General features: G+C 45.5%; 1 protein-coding gene and 1 long non-coding RNA gene across 7 annotated transcripts in view; one reads left to right on the forward strand and one right to left on the reverse strand.

The window, feature by feature from the left end:
* The window catches only part of LOC128324989 (cadherin-6), a 278,253-nt gene that overhangs the window by 36,991 nt on the left and 221,783 nt on the right, over positions 1 to 19,479 (forward strand). The window lies entirely within an intron of this gene.
* Positions 10,033 to 19,253, reverse strand: LOC128324993 (uncharacterized). Of its 2 annotated transcripts, none has more exons than XR_008307209.1 (3): positions 19,119 to 19,253; positions 12,743 to 12,901; positions 10,033 to 10,694 (listed from the first exon to the last, which is right to left on the reverse strand). It is a non-coding gene; the product is annotated as an uncharacterized LOC128324993 (long non-coding RNA). The 2 variants fall into 2 exon arrangements; XR_008307208.1 differs by lacking the exon at positions 19,119 to 19,253 and adding an exon at positions 18,034 to 18,120.

Genomic DNA, 19,479 nt, shown 5'->3' on the forward strand with positions numbered 1-19,479 from the left:
CCCCGACCTGAAATCAGCTACCCTGGGTCGAGGTCAGAGTATCTCCAGTACCCTTCAAAGTGGGCAGTGTTGGGCCATTCTTGACCCCCAATCTGAGCTTGCACAACCTAATATGCACATGTGGTGTTTCACAGAGTTATATAAACAAGCAGGGCTTTTTGCCACCTGTAGTAGGGATGTGCACAGAACCAGTTTATGGGCCTCCGAACCACTTCAAATGGCCAGCGGTTCCACCGGTTTGAAGGCAGGGGGGTTGACTTTAAGGGCGGCGGAGGGTGTACTTACCCCTCCCTCCGCTTTCCTCCTGCCGACACTCTGTTTGCAAAGGGACCGTTGGGGCGGCAGCCTACCTCCCTGCCACCCTGTTGCCTCCTCAGTCCCTACGTCACCGGAAGTACCCAACGCGCCTGCTTACTCCTCCGCATGTGGAGAAAGGCCTGTATATGGACTGCATACGGGGTGTGCAGTCATTTGGGAGGGAGGAGAGGGAGATGGAAGGAGCTCTCCCTCACTGCCCACACAGCGGCATTGCTAAAAGGGGGAACTTTCCCCTTGGCCCACTACCACCTTCCCTCCTGCAGCCACTGTTGCCCCGTCTCCTGCATGGCATTTTAAAAGTAAGGGGAGGGGGCTTTCCCCTCGCCCCCCTCCCCTCAGCAGCCACTGCGCAGCCTTCATTGACCTTATCCCGCCACGCATAGTGGTGGTTTTTAAAGAGAAAAGCGGTGGCTTTCCCCTCTACCCCAAAGAGAGGCAGCAAAATTTGTGGAGCAGCAGAGTTTGCAGCTCCTCAAATTTTGCTGCCACAGGCAAATACATAGGCAAATGCCATAGGCCTTCCTCTGCCTCTGCGCATATCTGCCACTGTAAACAAGACGACAGGTCCCTGACCTGAGGAGCTTAGAATCCAAATTTTTAACAGATGAGGAGACAACAGAGTGAGGTAAAGGCAGTATGACAGAGATAAGTATAACAGATGTAAGTTTTGGGCAGTATAAAATCTGTTGAATGAATGAATGAATGAATGAATGGCAATAGAAAGAATGTAATTGCACATAGTACCTAGGCTTAGTTTCCTTAAGGGGTGAAGATTAAGTGGTTTAGGTAAAGGATGTAAGCAAGTCTTGTTGCCACTTCCCACATACCCTCAATACATCAGTTTAGCTTGTGATACTTCCAGGTGGTACTCCTGAAGAGGCTGGATTTGACTGTGTGACCTTCAGTGTCTAACCTATATTGACTCTAGAACTTAACCAACTCTACAAACTTGCACAATGAATTTGAATAACATTGGCCAACCTGAGGTTCTCTAACGGTTGGACTAAAACTTCCATCATTCCCAGCTCTATTTTTTACAGCTGGGAATAATGGGAATGGTAGTCCAAGAACAGCCAGAGAGCTTTAGTTTGGACAACACTGATCTATCATCTTATTTTGGGATGGGTGCCTTGTTGTTGTGTACTAAATTAATCAAACTTTTCACTGTTCTCAATCTCATAACATATGGTGTTGCACCAACAATTACTGTATGATGTCCTACAGCAGTAATCTAAATATTTTAAGATTACTAAACAAGTTGATATGTAAACAAATGCAAGTTACAAAACGTTTTCCCCATACTTGCCTAGAAAGTGTGGGAAAGACTGATGTTGTCCTTGAGCTCAGAGTCAGGATTAATATCCTCTCTAATAAAACGCTTGGTGTCCGTCCGTGGACGGACACCAAGCATGCGTTCGTGCCTGGCCTGTTCTGGGCATGCCCAGAACAGGGCAAGGGAGGCACGAACGGCAGGACCCGGCAGCCATGTTGGGGCCGGGAGAAGGAGAAGTGGCCGCCGCCTACGCCAGGAGGAGAGTGCGGGAGAGGCGGCGGCGCAGCTGTGGCCACGGCCAGAGGTGGCGGTGGCCGCGACGGGGCAACTGGCGGCGGGAGTGCGGGGGGGCCAGAAATAAAGGAGAGAGGCGCCGGGGGAAGAGGCGGCGGGGAAGCTGGCCGAGGTGGCGGCGGAGCCGCGGCCGAGGCCTGGCGCCGCCAGTAAAGCCGGGCGGAGGGGGAAACCTTGGGGCCCGATCCCACCATTCCCGTCCCCCCGCCAAATTACTAAGGGCCAAATTGGCCCTGAAAAATGCCGCCGCCGAACCGCCCTCCCAGCTGCCCGATCCCACCATTTGTACAGGAAAGAGGAGCTCGCCAGCAGAGCTCCTCTTTCTGCAAAGGCTCTTCTCAAACTGGCGCTTTGAACGGAAAGGACGCCCTTTCCGCTCAAAGCGCCAGTTTGAGAAGAGCCTTTGCAGAAAGAGGAGCTCTGCTGGCGAGCTCCTCTTTCCTGTACAAATGGTGGGATCGGGCAGCTGGGAGGTTCGGCGGCGGGGGCCGAAAGCATTACTAGCGCCCGTTTTTCAACGGGCTAAAATTCACTTGTAATTTTAATAAAGAGCAAAGAAGATGAGACTGTAGCTCATATGATTTATTTGTTTCTTTGTTTACAAACTTTTTTTACATATGGCCTTTCTGTGAATGTACTCAAGGTAGTTTACAATTAAAGTAATGGCTTATAATCTGACAGATATGATACAAAAGAAAAAGGAACAGGGAGGGAAGAAGAAAATAGAGAAATTAATAGGGCTGTGCAATCATATATGCCCACTATCAGTCATTTTTGGAAGGATTTCCAATACAACAGCAGGGAGCCCGATAATGGTGATTCCTACTAAAATCCCTGCTGTCCTACTGGAAATTACATTGGAACATAGTAACACAGGTAGCTGCCATATACTGAGTCAGACCATTGGTCTACCTATCTCAGTATTATCTACACAGACTGGCAATGGCTTTCAAGGTTTCAGGCTGGAATCTCTCTCAGCGCTATCTTGGAGAAGCCAGGGAAGGAACTTGAAACCTTCTGCTCTTCCCAGAGCAGCTCCATCCCCTGAGCGGAATATCTTACAGTGCTCACATGTGGTCTCCTATTCAAATGCAACCAGGGTGGACCCTGCTTTGCTACCATAAGACCAGCTCTCCTCAGAATAGAATTATTCTATTCTGAACAAAACCAGCGCAGTGACTTGCACTTTTTCTGTGGGCTGGTTCTTAAGGACTGTGCCTCTGAGATGTACTGTACTCCCTGGCCCAGTAGGTGCTTCCTGTGGGTTTACCTTGGGCCCCCACCCCCCAGTTTTTGGAGTGCAGTACTTTAAACCCAGGTCTTGAGCAGATTTGGAGGGGCTTTCTCTGCAAGCCCGATTCCGAAAAGGATTATTGGTAAAATATTGGCTTAATGTCAACCTGAAAGTATTGGGAGGCCATATCATTATCCAATCAGCATTGATTCAATATTTCTGGTAGTGCATAGGCCTACACATTTGTTTCCAGCTCTTGCATAATATTACATAATCGATACATAATGACCTGCGGGACTGATGGAAACAGATATGGTAGGGGAGGGGCCAAATGGCAGCTGGTCTCAGCCATGCTGATGTAAAGGGCCTCACTGTCTCAACCTTGCATCTAATGAGATCAAGCGGAACAACACATCTGAGAGGGAGGGAGGGAGGGAAAGAGAGAGCGAAAGAGAGAGAGATGTTTAAGCAATGGAAGTAATAATCTTTAATATGCTGTAAAGGGGAATCTAACGACCTATGGTTAGAAAAATGGAGCAATCACATGTTTCACGTTGGAATGTGTGAATACTGGTTTGTGAGAGAAAGGGATACTCCCATTGACATTGTGGTCAGCCTTTTGAAGAAGACAAGAATAATATCTCCACTTTTGGTGCCCCAACAACATGGTACCTATAGGCATATTTAGACAGAAAAGTTCAACACATGTTCAATCTGTGTGCAGTGAATGCAAATTTTATCACACATACAGTTGCTCACTTACTGTTGTAAACTGCATTTGAGGAGTGGGGGCTGTATCTAGGTTCACTTTTAAACTGAAGTATGTACAGTCATTCACACAAAAACATGTCCATGTATATAGACTCCTGCACACACATGCAACATGAATAATGCTATGATTAAAGTCTTCTTAGCCATATGACTATGACTCTGAGATCATATGCTTCAAGCATTTGCCCCATGTACTGTCTAGGCCCAATTAATTCGCATGGGTTACTTCACTGTACCACCTACCTCAGAAGAAACAAGTTGTTCTAGTAAGAACTAATCAGCCTACCTTCCTTTCTCTGTCTCTACAACTGGACTAAATTTGGTTCAAATTGAGGTCCACAAGCTAGATCTCTTGCACCTCAAACGTTAATGCATCAGCCATCTTGAATCGGGGTGAATGACATCATTACAAAATACACCATTGAGGTGTCCTTGTGTGTCACTCACCAAAATGTACCAAATTTGGTCCAAATTAGACAGTCCTCAAGTTAGTGCTTTTGTGCCTCAAAAATTCACACATCTGCCATCTTGGATCAGGGTGGTTGACATCATCACAAACTATGACATTCAGGTTTCCCCATGTGCCCTTGCAGCTGTAGCAGATTTGGTTCAAATTGGTTAAGCGGTTCATAAGTTAGCCCACTTGCGCCTCAGAAGTTTACACGTCTGCCATCTTGAATCAGGGTGGATGATATCATCACAATCTATGCCATTGAGGTGTTCCTATGTGTCCCTCACTGCAACTGTACCTAATTTAGTTCAAATCTATTAGACAGTCCACAAGTTAGCCCACTTATGCTTCAAACATTCAGACATCCACCATCTTAGTTGGGGTAGATGACATCATCACAAACTATGCCATTGAGCCTTCCCCATGTGCCCCTGCAGCTGTAGCAAATTTTCTTCAAATCAGTAAAGTGGTTCACAAGTTAGCCCACTTGCGCCTCAAAAATTTACATGTCCACCATCTTCAATCAGAGTGGATGACATCATCACAAACTGCACCATTGAGGTGTCCCTGAGTCCCTACAACTGCACCCCTTTTGGTTCATATTGGTCCAGGCATTGCGAAGTTGATGGGAAGACACATGGACACACACACTGAATTCTGGGTGATCTCATAAGCCTACTGGAAAGTAGACTTAAAAGGGGAAGTGCATGAGCATCTGTGACACTGGGACTTGGCAGCATGCCATTTGGGGTTGGGCATGGGATTTGCAGCTAAAGCCTATTTCCTTGTCAGTGTGGCCATCTTTCAGAAATAATTGCTGACGAGGACAAGGAAAAATATCCACCCTATCACAAAATAGGCTGACCTGGGAGAATTGTTTTCTTTGATCCCAAATATTTCAGTCAATTATGGTTGAAATTACTGGTGTGATGGATTTTTGGTGCTCATACATTTTTGAAGAAAGAATTGGGTGGGATAAAAAAAAATACCTTGACCCCCCCCACACACACACACCCAGTGTTGTATCTTTCAGTTTGCTTTGTACCAGTTTGCAGGGCTGATAAATGCTGCTGTTGCTGCTGCTGCTTTGATGCCATTTTAAAGGCTGCTTTCTTTACCGTGTGATTGAAGCTCATCAGGGCTCATGCAGTGAATGTGATGATGTCACAGCACCAGATTTGGCTACATGATTATGTTGGTGAGAGCAAAGAAAGCCAATCTTTTGCTCTTAGTTTGAATTGGTGTAAGAAAGGAGAGAGAATGTGCTGCTTTGGCGACAGGGATATTATTCTCTGTGTCCTTGCATTGTGGGGATATATCTCTCATCGAACATGTTTGTGACCTTTCAGGACCCCTTCCCCAGTCACCAAAAGGGGAAACTTTTGGAGTTTCAAAAATGCTTTTAGAACATTGTCTCCTCTGTTGGCTCAGCATCGATTTGTTTCCATGTTGAAAACTTCCTATACATGCAGGCATTGTTAACAATCATTTCTGTACACAGAGAGGAATGACCAAGAAACAGCCATAGTGCCATGATGATGCCTCTGTATGTTACTAGTAATGACTTCTATGTTAAACACATGAAAATCCTTCCTTCCCCTGCTAACAGAGCAAAGAGGCACCTTTTAAAAGTGGTGTTTCTCTTTATTTAGCTGGGGAGAGCAACTGGCCCTATCCATCCCCAGCACAGCACCCCCCCAGTGACTGTTGCTCGTGTCTATCGTATGTTTCTTTTTTAGATTGTGAGCCCTTTGGGAACAGGGTGCCTTTTCATTTATTTATTTATATCTATGTAAACTGCTTTGGGAACTTTTGTTGAAAAGCGGTGTATAAATTGTCATCATATTTGTATTCTTAGTGACAAACTGAAGCAAAATCTCTTCATTGAGCCTCCGAAGCTTACATTGACCCCAATCTTGGCTCTCTTTGAGGTGCTTCACACGATTAGTGTGAAGCGCCTCAAGGTGCTTTGTGGGGAGAGCGGGCTTAGCAGATGATCGCCTGTGGAGCCCTGGGCGGCCAGATTGACCACCCACACGACTAGCAGCTCCTGTCACGGAGCTGGTGGGGGCTGCAGGGATTGGGGACCCTCGGCCTCCAGAAGTCCCAGGATGCCCCACACAAGTGTGCGGGGCATTCTGGGGGAGGGGATCCCTGAGCCCGGGAAGCTGCTTGCAGTCTCCTGGTCAGGGGTCTACTTGTGAGTTGCCGTGCACCACGGTGGCACACAAGCAGAAAAACAAGGTTGGTTGTCAGAATAGCTTCATTGTCTTACATTACTTGTAGTACTTCTTGTAGTACTGCTGCTTGAAGCTCAGGGATTTAAGAGCAGCTCACCTCAAGGCTCATGAACTGGCACATGGGACCTATACACATACTGTCACTGCAGTCGAGATGATCAAAGTGGCCATGGTTTACATGGAAATGTTGATTCATATAATCAGTGCCTCTATGCTGTCTTTTCCAGACTGTAATTTGCTGTCAATCCTGCACACTCTTGTCAATCATGTGAGAGGTGCTGATCTTCTGACCTGGGCCTGTGTGGTGGTTGGTGTGTGAGGACTGTAGTACATGTTCCAGTTACTTTTGTCTCTTCCCAAGGGTGATAAAGATTTGTATGCTGAAAGCTCCTTGCTGTTTGTGTCTTTAAAAATCTATCTCAGTTTGCCTCATGGGATAAAAGCTGAAGCCCAAATTTTAAAAGTAAACTAAACAAAAACTAGAGAGTAAGAATGAAGCAGCACATAAAAAGAGCCTTGGGGAAGAGTGTGGAGGTCAAGAATAGTGCCTGAGGATGTCTTCAGGCTAAATTCTGCCCTCAGTTGCACATGTACCATTCCATTTTCTTCATGGGATTACATGGACGGAAGAGAGGGTAGAAACTGGGCTGGCATTTGCAAATCCTCGTACTCCAGAGTGTTTGTAACTGTGCTGCATTCTTCTCTTACTGCAGCACATTCTGAACTGGACAATAAGCGGCACGAATCCAAATCCCTTGGTATTCCACTGCTCTGGCTATAGTCTGGCTGATTGCTGCAGCAAGGCTAAAGACAATTTAGGGATTTTTTATTTTATTTTTTTGCTATATTTGGCATCTGGATTTTTAAAGTTCAGTCACAGCTTCCCTTTACCCAGCAGAATCAAAACCAGCTAGTTTGAGGAATGAGGAGCATTTTGCTTTTGTCCGATTTTCTATGCCCATAGCTTTGAAATATGAGCTGTGACTGCATGCGTTATCAGTGCTTCAGAATGTTCTCAATTAGCTATGGTTTTTATAAGGAGGTACAATACATTGTTAATCCAGTTTCTGCTGCATTTTGACTAGACAGTGCTTTGATGCCATTTTAATTTCCCCCAAAATGAAGGTATATAAGCTTCCATGGAATCCATCCATATTTTTTTCTGTGTGACCTAAGAGACCTGTGATGTGGAATCTGTCATTAAGCTACTTTGCCCAGGTAGGGTAACTGTGGCAGCCAACTAGAAATGAACTTCAACCCCAAAAGTTTAAGATGGTTTGACTATCATGTGGCATGTGGTGGAAATGACTAAGTTAACAAATTATATTTGAGCTAGAGAAGGGCATTAGATAGATGACAAATTCATAGAGACTTTACTTGCACAGTATTAGAACAATAAGTATAGTGCTCATATTTGACCTATGTATGCTTTACTCTCATATAAGTTTGACAAACATTGAATCCACTCTCTTTTGCTACCAGAGAATCTACTTTCAGAACACCTCAGAAACAACAAAACCTAGTGCTCCATGGGCTTGTGGGTGGTTGGCACCCTATGTGCCCTACGCCACCACTTGCTCTTGGCCACCCTGGTGTCACCCAAGTGGAGTTATGGGGCTGCTGAAATCCCCATTATTCCTTTTGGGGAAAAGGTTAAAAACACAAAAACTTCAAAATTCTTTAAAAATCACCCCTTAGATTTTTCTTTGAAATCTGGGTGGTAGCAGGCACCCATTAGAGCACTACCACCTGACCCACTCTTCTGCCCCCCCCCAACCCCTTTTCTGCCACGAATCTGTGACAAAGACATGACATCTTCAAAAATCATTTAAAAATCAGCCCTTTGCCCAATTTCTTTGAAATCTGGGTGGTAGCTTTCTTGCACCCATTGGGCACTACCACCCACCACAACCTGCTCTGGGCCACCCTGGTGCCTCCACTCCCGTGGAGCTATAAGTTTGCTGAAATTTCCATTATTCCCTATGGGAAAAAGCTTAAAGATGCACCAACCTCAAAAATTCTTTAAAAATCACCCCTTTGCCCAATTTCTTTGAACTTTGGGTGGTAGTTTCCACCCATTGGACACTACCACCCACCTTACTCTTCTTGCCCCGGGACTCTTTTTTAATCCAAATTGATTCAGATTCGGAAAATTCAGGTACAAATCAAAACAAAAAAATTGATTAGTGCACATTCCTAGAATTTAGACCTTAATATGAACTGGCCCTTAGTGGGTTGTGCAATGCCTTTAGCCTGCTTGAAAATAGTTTGAGAATGCAGTAGAATTATAGAAGGTAAAACCTTGGTTGATAAAAACCTCTCTTTTCCCAAAAGAAGGAACCTATGAGAAAGAAGCTACCCAACACTTTGCATTTCCACAAAAGATTTAAAACATGAGTTCAGAGAGATACTGTTCATAATTCTACCTAATGTATAGAACAGCCCTACCAACAGCATGGGAAACACAAATGAAAGTGCAATGCAAGTTGGGAATGAGTACTGGATTTATTGTTTTATTCATTTAACTTTTTTTTAAAGATGTTTGTTTGTTTGTTTGTTTGTTTAACATCTTCAGAGCAGGAAAACCTCGATTAGAATCCTGGCTCAGCCCTGAAGCAAGCTTGGGCAAATCACTGGCCTTTGTCTCACTGCATCCTCCATTCATAGATCAAACATTTGGGTCTGGTTCAAACAAAATTTTGTCACTGGCTCCAGCGCATGCCATAAGGATTCACAGTGCACACATCCTTTCTTCCCAGGAAGAATTTCCCTAATTGTGTGGGAGGAATAATCCAAATTGCACCTCTAAACACACTGCAAGTATTAGTTTTAACTGTGGTTTGTTAAATATGGCTTAAACTATCGTTTTAAACTGGCAAGTCTGCACCCTCCCATTGACTGAATAGCTTTGCTGTGGAAGGGTGGTGAGTTGCAAGTCCACATGTCCCATAGAGCAGAGGATGCTGCTTGCTGATCAGAGGTCATGCCAGCACACAGGAAAAGAGTGGCAGCACTCAGTAAAGGGCAAAGATGAGGAAGAATATTATGGTGCCATTGAGGGTGGTGGAGGGGGACAGGGGCACATGGTACCACCACAAAGAAGGTGCTGCCTGCGGCAGTGGCCTCTTTGTGCCTCATAGAGGATCTGTCCCTGGCAGTTATACATGCATAGTCCTAACTTCTGGCTGAATGTGCAAAGGTTGGAGGCAGAGCTGGCAGACACACAGAGGCTGGGCAATGGGGCCAGCCAGCCCAGTCCTGCTCATCTTCCATATGTTCCATTCCATTCCATTCCATTCCATTCCAGCGTGGTGTAGTGGTTAGAGTGCTGGACTAGGACCAGGGAGACCCGAGTTCAAATCCCCAAAGAAGGAGCCTTCCCTCCTTCTTTCTGTTGCATAGCTGGAAGTGAACTGAGCAGTAAACCACAGTTTAAAACAGTTTATGAAGATTGTGTTATATTTCTTTTTAATGGCTTCTAAAACTCCTTTTGAATGGTTTTTAGACAAGCATTCCTGCATTCCCCATAGTGCTGTCAATTGGCAGTTGCTACTGGGAGAGAGAGAGGGAGCAAAGACTACTACTTTAAATGATATTGTTAAGAATTACAGCAGTACTATTTTTTAAAAAAATCTAAATCGTATTTTTGCATATCTATTCCATAGTATTCTTTCACATACATAAAAACCCGCCAGTCTTCACTGTATCCTCCCCCTCCCTGCATCTTTTGTATTCTTCTGTTGCCAACCCCAGTAGTGAACCAAAAAACACCTGCTAACTTGGCTGACATTTTGCAACATTTAAAGTACTGATGCCACCTTGGCTTGTATAGCGAAAGAGACTGGTTGCAACATACCAACCCTTTCCCCTCCCTTTCATGTAGTAATCCCTTCCAAATGCATGCAGTCAGGATTACCTCTTGCTAAAATTTCACAGTTAGCAGTGGTTTTACAGAAACATGGTCCATTTGGTTGATGTCAAGCTGAAAAGGTTTCAAGGATCTTCACAGTACCGTCTTCTTGTTATGAGGCTTCCAAATTATGTGGGTTCTCCAAGCAGGCATGAAATGATTACAGCTGTACAATTCAGTCCCAGAAAGTGTTCCTTCAGTAACTGCATCGCAAAGATAAATAGCGGTCTAGTATGATTCCCCCTCACTGCAGAGCTGCCTCAGGGCTCATTACAAGACAACTCTCAAGAATTGCCCATAGAATAGACATTTTCCATATCTCTGCTGAAGATATCTATGGTGGGAAGACAAATTGGGTATTCCCACCACTGAAATCTCCACTGGGTGTACAGGGTCTTATATGATAGTCAGCAGGAAGGAGGGAAACCCTGAAAGAGTTGGGATAAAATCATAACGTTGATGTGTTTTTATATAGTGCTTTTCTTGCTTGTTCATTCATTCATCACACTTGTATCCTGTCCTTCCCCTAATGAGGCCATCCATAACCATTTTCTCCATACTTCTTACTTCAACTCTGTAAGGTGGAGGTGGTTGTTACAATATAAAGACTGAGGATTTATTAATTACTAGTATTTTTAAGCCCGTTATGATAACGGGTGCTAGCTTTCTATCCCGTCTTTTCTGTCTCTCTCTCTCTCTTTTTTCCCCCTTGTCCCCCCCCCCTCTCTTTTTGTTGTTGTTGTTGTCTCTGTTTTTGTTCTTCCTTATTTTGCTTTTACCGTTTTGTGGGGCGTGTGTGGATGAATAACAGCCAAAATGGCCCATGAGAAGGTGGCCAACCCCGCCTATCGCCCTCCCGCGCACCCAGCTGCCGGAGCCCACCTTACCCGCTCCAGCCCGAAGGAGAAGAGAGGAACTCGGGAACAGAGCTACTCTCTGTGTTAAGCTGCTGCCCATACTGTCGCAATGGACGCAATAGGCGTCCTTTGCGTCCATAGCGGCAGTTTGAGCAGTGACTTAGCACAGAGAGGAGCTCTGCTCGTGAGCTCCTCTCTTTTCCCTCGGGCTGGAGCGGGTAAGGTGGTCTTCGGCAGCTGGGTGGGCGGGAGGGCGATAGGCAGGGGCGGTGACCTTCTCATGGGCCATTTTGGCCCTTAATCTTTTTTGGGGGGGAGCGGGGAAGGTGATTTTGGGCAGCTGGGAGGGCGGGTGAGCAGGCGGCGGCGGCTGTGAGCGGGTGGGGGCCTCGTTGGCGGCTTCGCCGCCACCTCACCCAGTTCATTTTGGGCAGCTGGGAGGGCGGGTGAGCAGGCGGGGGCGACGGCCTCGTTGGCGGCTTCGCCGCCACCTCGCCCAGCTTCCCTGTCCCCCGTCTCGGTCTTCCCCCGCCGCCATTGCCCTCGCCTTTTTCAGGGCGGCCGCTTCTGGTTGCCTCGGCCTCCTCTCGCCATGCTGCAGCTCATGGCCGAGGCGGTGGCTCTGCCGCCGCCTCGGCCACTTTCCCCCGCCGCCACACACCGGCTAATGGCCGCCCATGGCTGTGGGACACTGGTGTCTGAGGTCCTGTGTCCCTTGGGCTCAATGGCCGCCCGTGGCTGTGGGACACTGGTGTCTGCGGTCCTGTGTCCCTTGGGCTCAATGGCCGCCCGTGGCTGTGGGACACTGGTGTCTGCGGTCCTGTGTCCCTTGGGCTCAATGGCCGCCCGTGGCTGTGGGACACTGGTGTCTGCGGTCCTGTGTCCCTTGGGCTCAATGGCCGCCCGTGGCTGTGGGACACTGGTGTCTGAGGTCCTGTGTCCCTTGGGCTCTTCTGGGCCTGCGCTTTGCGCAGGCCCAAAACAGCCCAGGGAGGCAGGGACGCAGATCCCCAACGTTCCAAAGCCATGGCCACTCACTTAGCCTTTTATTATATAGGATACTTTAATCCATCCTTTCCTCCAAGGAGATCAGTGCAGCATGCTTTACTTTATTATTTGTCTTAAAATTTCATACCATACTTTCCCACTTGCAGCAAAGTACTCAAGGTGGCTTATGTAATAGGGTTTAAAACAACCAGTTGAAAAAGCTCTGAGGGTGTTGTTTCAGGGGCCTCATATTTTGGGTTCTTTCAGGCTCTCGCCTTGTGTCTGGGTCTGGGCCTAGTGCTGACTCTTCAGAGTCAGATTCAGAGTCACTACTCAGTGCAGGAGTCATGCCAGAATCTCTCCTTACACAAGATTTAAATACTACTTTAAAACTGAATTTAACTCACATGGTGAAAGGTGGTTTCGCTGATCCATCCCCCATGCAATTATACAGAGCTGAACAGCATGTCTGGAAGAGGTAAGACATGTACTGTATCATGAATGGTGTTGTCCAAACCAGTCCTGTGTCAATATTAGCCCATCAATATGGAGCCTCGAGCCTTCAGCTTTGAAAGAGACATTAGCCAATTATAAAATAAACATGGATATACTTCAAATGCTTCTGAGTCATATGTATCTGCCTGTTTCCACTGCCAAGATGAGTAACTGGGCAACCTTAGCTCTAAATCACCAGAAGACATTTCTTCCAGTTCAGGAGTTTCAGAAAACAATATGAAGTGATTGCTGCTGTCTATTCCACATTTTTAAAAAGCCCCCACAAAAATGTCAACAGTAACAGTTACACCTGAATCCCAAACACTGTTCCCTCTAAGGCGTGCACATGTGCATGCGCTCACAAGCTTTTGGATGTCCGCTCAGTTAATTTTAGATCCTGATCAGGTTGAATCAGGAAGGTCCCACCCTGAATGCAGGTTTGCACACACTGCTTTGATAATGCTGCCCAGAACAAAACACATTCCACACAGAGATGAAAAAAAATTAGAGGGACCACTGATTTCCCAAACATTTGTACCAATGTATTTGTCTGCAGTTATATTGTGAATGTTCTGATGCAGCGGTAATCATGATGCAGCAGTAAGAGATGCCACATCATTAGAGTTAATTTTTAGTGCACCAAATCTTATGCCTGAAGCATATAGACAGGCAGTGATGAGGTGGACCCTTGAAATTCCACTGCATGTAATCTGTCCTGAATGGCAAGCTGTTTATATAAAAGTGCCTCAAGGGATTTACTCCATGTCACCGTGTGTGTGTATGTATGTATGTATGTATTTAAAAGAAATACTGCTTGAAATAATGTAAAAATTGCTATATCCTTGTGTTCAGCTAATGCACAGGAACAGCTTGCTGTTTGGAGGAGCCATTTTCTGAGGTTGCTGTTTTTCTGCTTGTTCATTTGTTCACCACACTTGTATCCTCTCCTTCCTCTAATGAGGTCAGATGTTTGGTGGCCATGTCTTGAAATCACATTCTGATACTTGAGTGGGACTTGGGGCTGACATAGCCCTCTGGATCAAAGGGTGAAATCTAGAGTGGGCTTGGTGGGCTAAGCCAAGGGGGGAAGATGAGTATTTTTTAGTGGATTTGAGGTGATCCCAGTGCAAAAGCAGTTTACTTTACAAAGGTATATAACTTTTAAAAATGGCCTTGTTTTTATGGCAGCTGGCCCCAAACAAGGTTTTTAATATGATTGGTAGGCAATCCTCCTCATGTGCAGCATACATCGTTTTTCCATTTCATCCTCACAACAACCTTATAAAGGATTTTGGCTGAGAGAGAGTGATGAGTTCAGTCATGACCAATGAGCTTCATAGTTAAGCAGATATTTAAATCTATGAGCAGCACTATATCCCGCCCTGCTCTCTCCCTCTCTCATATATCTTGCAAGCCTTCAGCTGAATTCAAAATTTTTATATAATTTTGAGCTCAAACCAGATTGTGATTCCTTTCAGAGGAGAAGTAGGATTGCAAGTATGTTGTCCTGCTTTAGAGACGGTCTTTTATCCTCTGCCCCCTAGAATAGGAGCATTACTCAGATATGAATTTACAAGTTTGGCAGAATAATAAAATATGTTTTTACACTGATAAAAGTAAAATAGCATCTTAATAGTGAGTTTTGAATTCTGTAAGGTATGCAAATGCTTAGTATCTGTATTTACTAACCAATAGAAAATAGGATTTCTGATATAAGAGGCACTAGACTTGTTCACATGACTGTTAAACTGTGTAGGACCAGCATCCTACCTAGCTTTGAGAACTGTGTGTGCCCCTGATTTTGAGTCTTATGTGGGGAAAAGCCTAGGTAGGAGGCAGGCAGAGTGATAGTCTGCAAAACATCAGCTGGGAAGGACAGTTCCCTTTTATCTCGCTCAAAAGCTGGGGTTGAAATCTGGGTAGGGCATGCTCATTATACACAGCTGATGCTTCATAGTCTCTATCGCTCTTCCCGACTGCTAACTGCATGTGCTTTTGTACACATACATTAAAAATTCAGGGTGCACACAGCTCTTGAAGCTGGTAGGACATCTGGCCTACCCAGTTAATGGTTGTATGAACAAGCCTACTAAATACATGATTATTGTTGAGGGAGAACAACATATACAGAGAGCCTCTACACACGATCCATGTGTAGAGCCTTAGCAGGTTCTGCATGGACAGTGGGCTCCGCTCTCCCTGCTCGGGCAGCGAGCTCCGGTCTCTCTCCAATCCCAGTGATCATTAGAATAGTTTCCTTCTCTCATCTCAAATTGGCCCAGTTCTTCAGCCTCCAAGCCCTCAGTTCCAGAGTGGGGATATAGTCAGTATCCTCCGCCATGAAGACAGATGCAAAGAACTCACTCAGCTTCTCTGAAATCTCCTTATCCTCCCTAATAAGCTATTTCAAGCCCTCATCATTTAAGGGTCTGACTACATCCCTGTTAGGTTTACTGCTTCTGATATATTTAAAGAAGTTTTTGTTATTCCCCTTAACACTTCTAGATATATTCTCCTCAGAATCTCTTTCTGCATCCCTTATTGTCTCCTTGCATTTCCTTTGTCAGAGTTTATCTTCCTTTCTGTTCTCCTCATTTGGGCAAGACTTCCATTTTCTGAAGCAAGTCTTCTTCCCTTTTATAGCTTCCCTGACTTTGTTAGCCATGCTTATATTCTACTGAACTTGGTGGTACCTTTCCTCCTTGGTATACATTCCAACTTAGCTTTTATGATTGCTGTTTTAAAAAAGTTCCATGCTTTTGGGAGTGATTTGCCCCTCCTAACCTTCCCTTTCAGCTTCCTTTTTACCAGCCCTCTAATTTTTGAGAAGTTTCCTCTTTTGAATTCCAACACTGATGCATTGGACTTCCTCGACAGTGCTCCAGTCGCATATAAGCAGAATTGGATCACACTATGCTTACTGAACCCCATTGGTTCGACAACTCTGACATCTCACACCAGATCCTGGGCACCACTCAGGATTAAGTCCAAGGTCACCTTCTCTCTGGTGGGTTTCATAACCAACCAACACAAGGCACAGTCATTTAGCATGTCTATACATTTTGCCTCTCTGTCAATATCCACACATGAATTTGTGCTGTCTATGTGAGGGTAATTGAAGCCACCCATTATTACAGCTCTGTTTCTTTTTGACACATCTCTGATTTGCTTCTCCAGCTCCAGGTCACTCTCAGCATTTGATCTGGAGTGGGATAGCATGTACCTAGTAGGGATGTGCACAAATCAAAAATTGAGATTTGATTCAAATTAAATTGAAAAACGTGGGTTTCAATTTGACCTCTAATCCAATCTCCCTAAAACAAGCCTGATTTGATCCAGTCTTTTAAGTTTAATGGCAGGAGGGAGAGGGAGGATAGCCTACTTTCAACCTTTTTTTTTTTTAAAAGAAAGAGGCGCTGAGGCACCCAATAGTACCAGTAACTTTTGTGCAGGGAGTGCAGCGGAGGAGAGGTAGAGGCAACCTGCCCTGCCGTCCCTCCGTGTCCTGTTGGCCACTGATTCCAAAAAGAAGAGGTGCAGATGTGCCCTTGAACCACTCACTGGAGTGGTAACTGTAGAGTATGAATCAGTGGGGGAGGAGGGTGGAGGTGGTAGGAATCCAACCTGACCTGCCATCCCTTCCTATGACCAGCCGGTCACTCAGCTGTCACACTGGGGCTGGGCTATCTTTTAAAATGCTGCTGCACATGGAGGCTATTTAAAGGGATAGCCTGTTGTTTCTTTGCTAGCACATCTGTGTTTTGTGCTAAAACACTGGTGTTATAGAAAAGAAACACCAGGCTATCTCTTCAAATGGCCTTGGTGCGCACACTTCATAGAACTTTACCCTGGGTGTTCTGGACATCAGTGTACTACCTAGCAGCCTAGATTTGGCTTCCAGGAACTCCCAACTGTATTTCCCAACATCATTGGTGCCGACATGCACCACGACAGCTGACTCCTCCCCAGCACTGCCTAACAGTCTATTTTGATGCTGCATGATGTCCGCAACCTTTTCACCAGGCAGGCAAGTCACCATGCATTCTACATGTGGGTCACAAACCCATCTCTCTATCCCCTAACGATTAAATCACCCACTACTAGAAAGTCCCTAACTCCCTGAGGAGTATCTTCTGTGAGAGAGGATATGGGCGTATCACCCAAGGAAGGAATCTCTACTATTGGAGCATTCCCCTCTTCCTTAGACTGATGTTCCTCTTCCCTGAGACCTTCATTCTCCATGACAATAAAGGAACTGTCAGTCTGGGAGTGTCAGCATGGGAGTGTATTGCATTCCTGAGGGTCTCATTCACATCTCTCTCTCTGAGCTTCTCCAGGTCAGCCACCTGGGTTTCGAGGGAACAAACTTGTTCCCTGAGAGCCAGGAGCTCTTTGCATCAAGTGCACACCCATGACTTCTGCCTCTCAGGCAGATAGTCATACATGCAGTGCTCCAGGCAATATACTAGAAAGTACCCCCTCCCTTGCTGGCATGCATGCATTGTATGTATGTATTTGATCGATTTATATACCTAAAGTGGCTCAGGGCAATTTATACTAAAATCAGAAATACATAGCAATTAAAATCAGAAACCAGTTAAAAGCAGATTAAAATTGCAATTAAAATAAACACCATGAAAAGCCAGTCTAAAAAGATGGGTCTTTAAGGCTCTCCTTAAGGTGTCCAAGGAATATCCCCTCGTATCTGGCAGCAGCACGTCCCACAACCTAGTGGCAACAACAGAGAAGGCCCTATCCCAAGTCATGAACTGAGGGCACCCAAAGATGGACCCCCCTGATGATCTCAATGAGTGGTGGGGATCCTCCAAGAAAATTACAAAAGTGGGGTAGTACTTTTCCCTGTGCTAAGTGTCTCCTTTGTGATAAAGGGAGACCACTTGTGTGCTTACCCACATACTTCCCTGCTAAACTTTGTGCAAATCTCCTTTGATATCTTTTAGCAAAATTCTGTTTGCAAAGTTCCGGGTAGCAAAGTTCCCCTGGTCTGAGCCTTGTCTTCTCAAGAGCTGCTTCGTAACTGAGCCACCTCAAGCATGTTGCCCCTCCCACAAGCTTTGTGACTCACCTTCAGCTAATCCCCACCCACTGCCTCTCTAGGCACAACTGAAACTGCCCTGTCAAAAAGAAACCCCCAGACAGCCAGAAATCAAACCCTAGAAAACACTAGTCCTAACAAACCTACCTTGTCCTTTCCTTCTTGTTTTCTTGTTTATAAATAAAAGCTGCCTCCCCAGGTCTGAGTCTTGTCTTCTCAAGAGCTGCTTCCAAACTGAGCCACCTTAGGAATATGGCCCCTCCCACAAGCTCTGTGACTCACCTGCAGCTAATCCTCACTCACTGTTTCTCAACATGATTTAAAAATTACGTTGCAAAGAACTGTATGCATTTGAATGCATGCAAGATGTTGTAGAGATAGGCTTTCTCATTTTCTTAACAAGTAGTGAAATCCACTGCTTGAGTCAATGTGAGCATATTGTTTGTTTCAATATGTTTTATTATCTGTGCAGTTTTGGCTGAAAAATAGTCATTGAAAATTGTCTGGAAGTTTTGCAGGGCAAACATTTAGGGGGCAGTTTTGTTAGAATGAATCACAAATTGCATAATCATTCATAGACGCCTTTTAGTCATCAGCTGGTATCTGATGAGTTTGTAACTGATCTTTCTATAATATTATAGCCACATGAATTGGCTAATACATTTTCAAGTCATAAATGCCAATGGGCAGTTTGGTTCCACTGTAGTAATACTGAAATGCTGCAGGAGCTTTGGTCACCGTATCTTAAGGATATTGTAGAATTGGAAAAGATGCAGAAGAGGGCAACCAAAATGATCAGGGGCCCGGAGCACCTTTGAGGCAAGGCTACAGCATCTGGGGCTCTTGACCTTGGAAAAGAGGCGACTAAGGGGAGACATGATTGAAGGGTATAAAATTATGGAGAGGGTAGACCGAGAGAAATTTATCTCCCTCTCTCACAACACTAGAACCAGGGGTCACCCCATGAAACTGAAGATTGAGAAATTTAGGACTGACAAGTGGAAGTACTTTTTCACACAGCGCATAATTAATCTATGGAATTCCTTGCCATGGGCTGTGGTGATGGCCATCAGCTTGGATGGCTTTAAAAGGGGTTTAGACAGATTCATGGAGGACAGGTCTATCAATGGCTACTAGTTTGGTGGCTGTGGGCTACTTCCAGCCTAAGAGGCATGATGCCTCTCAATACCATTTGCAGGGGAACAACAAGAGGAGAGAGGGCATGCACATACCTCTTGCCTGTGGTCTCCCCAAAGGCATCTGGTGGGCCATTGTGTGAAACAGGATGCTGGACTAGATGGACCTTGTGCCTGATCCAGCAGGGCTGTTCTTATGTTCAGCACAAGGAGAGGAGAGCTGGTCTTGTGGTAGCAAGCATGACTTGTCCCCTTAGCTAAGCAGGGTCCACCCTGGTTGAATATGAATGGGAGACAAGAAGTGTGAGCACTAAGATATTCCCCTTAGTGGATGGAGCCGCTCCAGGAAGAGCAGAAAGTTCCACGTTCCCTCCCTGGCATCTCCAAGATAGGGCTGAAAGAGATTCCTACCTGCAACCTTGGAGAACCTTGTCTTTTTTGACCTCCAATGAGGCTC

This window comes from Hemicordylus capensis, chromosome 4 (genome assembly GCF_027244095.1).
Source record: "Hemicordylus capensis ecotype Gifberg chromosome 4, rHemCap1.1.pri, whole genome shotgun sequence".
Lineage (NCBI taxonomy): Eukaryota > Metazoa > Chordata > Lepidosauria > Squamata > Cordylidae > Hemicordylus > Hemicordylus capensis.